Source organism: Ursus maritimus, unplaced genomic scaffold, assembly GCF_017311325.1.
Source record: "Ursus maritimus isolate PB19 unplaced genomic scaffold, ASM1731132v1 scaffold_5, whole genome shotgun sequence".
Lineage (NCBI taxonomy): Eukaryota > Metazoa > Chordata > Mammalia > Carnivora > Ursidae > Ursus > Ursus maritimus.
This window is the reverse complement of record NW_024426663.1, coordinates 3,924,048-3,931,665: the sequence shown is the minus strand read 5'-3', so window position 1 is coordinate 3,931,665 and position 7,618 is coordinate 3,924,048.

Below are 7,618 nucleotides of genomic sequence, written 5' to 3'. Positions count from 1 at the left end.
CATTGTGGTATGTTGACAAAGGGAGTAAGGCAGGAGGATGTGGACAGCCATCACAGGTGACATTGAAGGGGACCGGGAGGTGTGCATGTGCTGCAGATGGGGAGCAGTTCCTCATTCCCACAGTGGGACCAGGCCAGTACCAAGTGTATGCGTAGGAATGACTCTTTAATGAATCTTGCTGTTTTGAAAAGGCTGTTCATCTGTCAAGCTGACCAAAATAAATAGAAGCCCTAAAGAAAAGCCCTTCTCTTCAGCACTCTGATTACAGCTGGAGCTGACGTTCCACAGAATGTAATGATTTATTCAGCCGGAAGATGACTGGCTGCAGGGCAACAGGGGGATTTTCTTCTGCAAGAATTTCTGTCATGGCCTTTTTTGACCCTTTGCCCTGGTTATTGAAATTTAAAAGTAAAATGAATGCATTTGCCTTGAGTTATTGAGTTTTCCTACCCTGCACTTAGCATAACTTGCTATTTGGGGGAAAATGGGATAAAGGGCTCTGTTCAGTCAAATGTCTAAATTAATGATCTCCCCAAGCATCTTGGATTTAGATGGTGGATTTGAGGACATAGAGAACGTGGGTGTTTCAATAAGGGATGCAGCTTTATTGGGGCTTGTTAGAGAAAGAGAAGCGTATCAGCAAATTGGTGATGAGACTGCAGTGAGGAAGGCAACTGCAGCTGGAGAGGTGATTTTAGGCGGTTCCAGTGAACCAGACAACTGTGGTTTCCAAGCCCCCTCTGCTCCCGTTGACCTGGTTTCAGGAAACTGATTCACAGAAGCACTAGCCTGGACCTTACCAGAGGGGGTGGTAGGAAGATAACAAATTGTATTAACCTTAGATATGCCAAAACAAATCTGGTGATTTAATTGAAAAAGAATGGGTATCAATTAGATCATGGGGCAGACAAGGCCAAAAGGAACCATAAGGCAGTTCTTTGTTTCCCTGAAATTGCTTTAGAGATAGTTTTTATATTTAAACCAAAAGTTTCCAAGATGTTTTTTTAATGATAGTCATCTGACACTACAAGAAAGGCCACATCAGAAAGCCAGAGAGAATGAATGTATGTTGTAATAATATGTGATAGACAAAAACCTATGCACTTGGGGCCAGCCTGTGGTTGGCATTGTTTTTTTCTAGCTAGAAGTTTTTTCCTGAAACCATCAGCATCAATGACAAGGCAACTTAAAGATAGTGAGGCTGGAAATACAGATGTCCACATTAAACAGCTGGGACACACAGCATAATTCAGAGAACAATGTCTGTTTGGAACTAGGAACACCTTTTTCTAAGATGGCTGTTTGAGCAGCCCTGACCACAGCAGCCTCACACTGGAAGGATAAAGAGAGCGCTGAGAGGCTTCCTAAAATTCTCATCCACTGAGCATCCCTACTATGCATCAAGTGCCAAGGGACTACACATGGAAGCAAGTTGCTTAAGAATTTGAAAAGTGAGAAAATACATAAATAGCCATGTGTAACATATAATATGGTAAATATCATAAGCATACAAAAATCGCACAGCTAACTTTCTGGCAATCTTTGGGACCTGCTGAGCTGCTGAGCGACTGCCTGGCAAAACAAGATGTGACTACCGTTTCCGACATTTATTCAGGCAGCACCCATTAGGAAGTAAGCCCCATGGGGCAGGGAAGTTTGTGTGTTTGGTGGACTGTATTACCATTACTCCTTATTGAGAGCCTGTGATGCCTAGCACTATGGTACAAAGTTTTCAAATATTAGCTCATTTAATCTTTCACCAGCCTTATGAAGTGGATATTATCCCCATTTCATGGCCGAGGAAACTGTGACTTGGACTGGAAAACCAACTTGCCTGACATCACACAGAGCTGAAGGATAGAGGAACAAAGATGAAACTTGAGCCAGCCATTGAAGAATAGGTAAGAGGGCTTGGAGGTGGCCAAGCAATAAGAAACATGGAAGTACAAGATTAGTTTGATTCAAGTCACAAGGCAAGTCATGGTTTGGCAGCTGTGGTAAGCCCATACAAGAGGATCATAGATAACAGAGAATGTTCCTGCTGGATAGCATCTGGTCTAAGGCTTCTCACATTTTAATGTGTATACGCATCACCTGGGGGTCATTTTAAAATGCAGACTCTGAATTCAGTGTTTCCAGCAAGCTTCCGGGTGATATGTTACCCCTGGTCTAAGGCTTCAATTTGAGTATTAAGAGTCATCCATTGGTCTCAAATGCTGGTCTAAGAATCAGTGCTCGGCAGTCTATGAAATCCATCGTTAAATGAAAACAAAAAAGATAATAAACTGAAAATATAACTTCACTCAGTTTTTTCTTGTTGTTTATGGTGTTATAATTCACTTTATTTGCAACACAGTACTATTAAGATAGACGGTCTGAATATCAGAATTAATCATAGACTAAAATTCTGGCAACCTTACGTCAGTCTCCAATTTTTTTTTCCCCAGGAAGCCTAGGAACCATTAATCTAATCCAAACTTTCATTTTATAGATGGGGAAACTGAGGCATAGAGTGGAGAAGTGCTTTACCGATTAATAGAAGATGCAAGCTGAGAGTCTCCTGGCCCTGAAAGGTAAAAGCTAAGGCTACAAAAGTGGGTACATTAAAATACACTGCAGAGAGCATTACTTGTCACATTGAGAAACCTAAATTTTATAGCATAGGCAAAGGCAAATTATGGAATATTCTGAAAAGGGGAAGTGACATAATGAAAATGATGAGTTGGGGCAACTGGTCTGGCAACAAAGTACAGCATAAGTGCCTGGAGGCAAGGAGATGAATTCAGAATCTAATGCCTGATTACCTTGATCTATAAAATAGAATCTAAGATGCCATCAGTTATAAGAAGCACTTACGTATCCCAAAGAAAGAAAAATTCCTATCAATGATATTATAACAAAATGATTTGTCATTTGGAATTTTATTTTATGCATATTGAATTGCTCTTGTATACTTATTTAGACCTTATTTTCATTTTTATCATATATTACACTTGAGCATTTATACAATAAACTATGAACCAAATGGATTAGTTAAGGCCATGGTTCCCAAAACATGTATCAAGCCACCTCAAGGAACTCACAGCGGTATCATGGGATATTTTATATTTTCAGGGGAAACACAGTGATCCTTAGATATCTGTTAGACATGGTGCCAACAATGAGCTTGAGATTATTCATTATTTTAACATTAGATCAGGCTACAGTGTACATTCCTTTCGATGACACTGTATTTTGTGAAGCTGCAGTATTGGCAATTGCTGTGAGAAAAAAGCGAATACTAAACTCCAGTTATGAAGAAAATAAGTCATGGGGATGTAATGTACAGCATGGTAACTATATTAATAATGCTATATTGCATATTTGAAAGTTTGCTAAGAGAGTAGATCTTAAAAGTCCTCATCACAAGGAAAAAATTACAACTATGGTGATGGATGTTAACTAGACTTATTGTCATGATCATTTTGCAACATATATAAATATCAAATCATTATGTTATACACTTGAAAATAATATGTATGTCAATTATATTCATAAAAAGAGCAAATAATGCAAAAATAATGTGAAACAGGATTAAGAGTTGTGCAATGCCCAGAAGCATACCTACTGCATTAGAAAGTAGTTCTAGTTCTTTAAGAATGAAACAAAAATATTACCATTTCAGATTTTCAAATGGCTACTAAATAGTTGGACCCTTTCAGTCTCGTGCTGTTAAAAGGTACCGAGACCTTAGGAATGCGGTGAACCAGGGAAGTTTAGGAATCTGTGGATTAAGGTGTTCCTAAAACTTCTTCACACTTATAGAGCAACTCTTCCGGGTCACTCCGTGGTTCCGAGTAGTCTGCACGCGTATTTTATCTATACACCATCCTCCGTGCCGTCAGGTGCACTGGTGATGCATCATTTTCTCAAGAGTGCTCTACTAGAGTCACTGCAGTTTTTTTCAGGCCCCATTTATTCTGAAAATTTTGTTTCTGGAAAACATCTCAGGATGTTTAATAGAGATTTTTAGAAAATAATCAGGACTCATATTCCTTCCTTAAGCAGTCTGTTAGGAGTGAGCAGTTGAGAACAGTGAATTCCATTCATACCACCAGGAAAAATAGGTCAGCCTGAGCTAACGTAGTCAGTGGTGAATGCACTGCAACTGCTCTCTGGCCAGTAGCAGTTGTAAGTTGCCACAGAGTGTAAAACCTATTTCACTTGCAAATATGTTAAAATGTGAAAAAAGATGTATTTATCAACAAACCAACAGAATGTATTGCTATCTATCTCACATTGTTAGGAGAGTGGAGGTAATAATGTGAAAAGATGATTTATAAACCATAGAGCACCACCACAAGTATTTTGATGAGGCACCAGGTACTAAGGGCCTGAACAAGGGTATTGAAAGAGGCTGTAGAAAAAGGGCTACAAGGTTGAGGCACTGAAATAGAATCACGAGGATTTTAAAATTGGAGCACAAGGTAGGTTGTTCAGCAAGTCTCAACTCAAGAAGACTGTCCTATAAGTACTTGGTGAGGTACTATGAGAAACGTATGCTCCATTAGCCTGTTGGTCCTCTTTGTTATATCCCATTCCACAGTTAGGGCTGGAGACTCAAGTTCTGTGCTCCTGACCCTGATATTTATTCAGTGGTAAAATCTAGAGTCCTTGGTAAAATTATGATGGAAGGGAAGAAATGTTCTAGATATTTATAGCAAACCACTTATATATTTTATTTTTGAAAAGCAGTTTAAATTTGTAGTTAAGGTATAAATTCACTGGTTTTGGTAGAACCAGACCTGGATTACAAGTTCTGACGATACTTTTTAGTAGCTGTATGACCTCGGACCTCCAAACCTCATAAATTTCCCTGTCTCATAAAATAGGACTAATTATAATATCAATCCATAGGGTTGTAATGAGGATTGAATGAGCTAAAACGTAAGTCACAGTGCTTGGCTTACATTTAGTATTTAAATGTCAAAAAGACAAAGATACTTTAGTTCTTTTGCCACCTCTTTGGCAAGGTTGGAATACTTTCTCATGGGTATTTGTTCCCATGCCTAAAATTTTGTTTAGAAAAGTTTCGTGACCGATTAATAAACAGAAGCAAATATGAATCATATGTAGAATCTTTCCACTGATTCTGTCTTCACTAGTCTATGCTACCATCATGTTTTTTCCAACTCAGAAGCCTTCTAACTCATTCCACTCTTGACTCACTGGAATCTATTCTCCACCCTCATTTTTAAATGTTCTTCTAATTCTGTCACTACTCAGGTTAAAATCCTTCCAACAGTTTCTCATTTCGGTGAGAATAAAGCTCAAATTCAATACCTAGGTTTTGCAAGTCTGGTGTTCTACCTCGCCTCCTACCATATCGCTTCTCTCCAGTAATGTTCATCTGCCTTCTGTTCCTTCAGCACGCCAAGCCCATTCCCATTGTAGGGACTTTTGTGTTCCCTGTGCATAGCACTATTTACTCTCTATTTTTCTTGTTCAGTAGTTTATTTAACAGCCTTGTTTTCTCCATCTGCCCCCAGTTCCATCCCTCAGAACGTAAGCTCCATGACAGCAGACATTGTCTTGTTCTTTGCTATATAGCCAGTGCCCACAGCACTATCTGGCACATACTGAACATTCTATAAATAATCGCTTAATCACAAATATACACATACAAATTAAATGTCAGCACAGTACCATTATATATTTACCCTTTGAAGTATACATTTCTTAAGAGACAATATTTGATAAGCAACAAATAACAGCATATATTACAATTTATATTTGGTAGTGAATGATTGAAAGAGTCCTGCTCAGGTATTGACAGACTGAATTGCACAAAGCGAAGGAAATGATGTCTGATTGTCATTTTCCTTTGTTTTAAAAGTATTCAGTAACCAAGAGCTCACTGTAGTGTTTTTCCTTTTATATCTAGAAGGCCTTCTGGTTCTAGTTCCTGAAAGATTTCCTTGCCAGTTTATTTGAGCAAACAATACATCGCAAAGATTGACGTTGCATAGCAATTTGAATCCCTTACAGTTACTTGATTCTCCTAGCATTTAACAAATAAGCCGTTCTAAGATACCAGGTTGGAGTGTGCTCTGAATAGCAGTCAAGTGGAGGACACATTTATCTCTGCATGTATCTATACACGTATGGGAATCAATCTGTCTCGGTCTTTCATTTCCTCTATTTGTTGTTGGTAGAGAAAATTTCGATTTACAATAGAAATTTATATCTTTGAATTCTTTACTCACAAAGCTGGCAAAAACTGGGGGCCAAACACATTCATTGCATTATGAAGGACTAGTCTCATTCGAGCATTCAGCAGTAACAGCTTATAAATCTGTCTGCATAATAGTACTTATTCAAGAAAAATCTGTAACTTAATTACTAGGAAAGTACAGCAGAAGGAAATGGTCCTTAAACTCTGAATCAATGTAAAAAGATTCTGTTCAATTTATTTAAATTAAAATGTTTATTGAGCAACCACTGTTATTCTCCAACTATACGTAGTCATCAAGTCAGTCAGACACCCAACGTAGAACAAAGAGCCTTGGGAACAGCACGTAAAATATCAAGGAGAAGGCTAGACACACAAAAGGTACTCCGCGAATATTGGCTTTCCCCTCAGTTTCTTGGTTCCTCCTACGATTCTGGGGACGTGTCTTCAAAGGTACTGTAATTCGACTCAGATATACACTGAGGTGGGTAAAGGTGGGGGCAGCAGCCCAATGTGACAGTACTCTGTGCCCGGAATGGGGCAGGACACTTCACATACACAAAATCTCATTTCCATACTTGTAGGTAGGTATTTTATTCCCATTTGCCAAACTATATAGGAAACGGAGGCACTGAGAAATTAAATAAATTTCCCAGTGATATGTGGTAGAGCCAGAATGCAAATTAAATTCTGATCATTCAAGCCATATTCATTTCACTCAGAACACATTTATTGTTCACCTTGAATCCCTGAGGCTGAGGATTCAAACAAACAGGACATGCTCCAAATGCTCAAAGAGCTTTCACCTAATGTGGGATGAAACATATAAAACAAGTAACTTTTTTAAAGTGAAAATATTATGGGGCACATGGGTGGCTCAGTCGGTTAAGTGTCTGACTCTTGATTTGGGCTCAGGTCATGATCTCAGGGTTGTGAGATGGAGCCCCGTGTCGGGCTCCACGCTGGGCATGAAACCTGCTTAAGATTCTCTCTCTTCCTCTCTTTCTGTCACTCCCCACCAAAAAAGGTGAAAATATTATAGCAGAGGTATGCTTGGTTGGACAAAAGAGAAAATGTCTCACTTTGCCAGGGTGAAGTGAGGGTGGGCTATAGTGAAGACTTCCCTAGGATGTGGTAACAGATGAGTATTGAAAAAATATGCAAGCACCCATGGGGCAGTCTCTGAGAGGAGAATGAGGAGATGAGGCAATGTGGGAGTGAGAGGGGAGAAAGGTAGTCTGGATGTTGGGAACTGCAAATGCTAGGTCCCGACAACTTTAGGGAATAGCAAATCTTCCCATTTAATCTGGAATATGAATGTGTGATGGCAGTGGCAGGAGATAAGCCTGAAGAAGGGAGTAAAGGCCAGGTAGGAGGGTCTTATGTCAGGCTGAGGGATTCAGACCT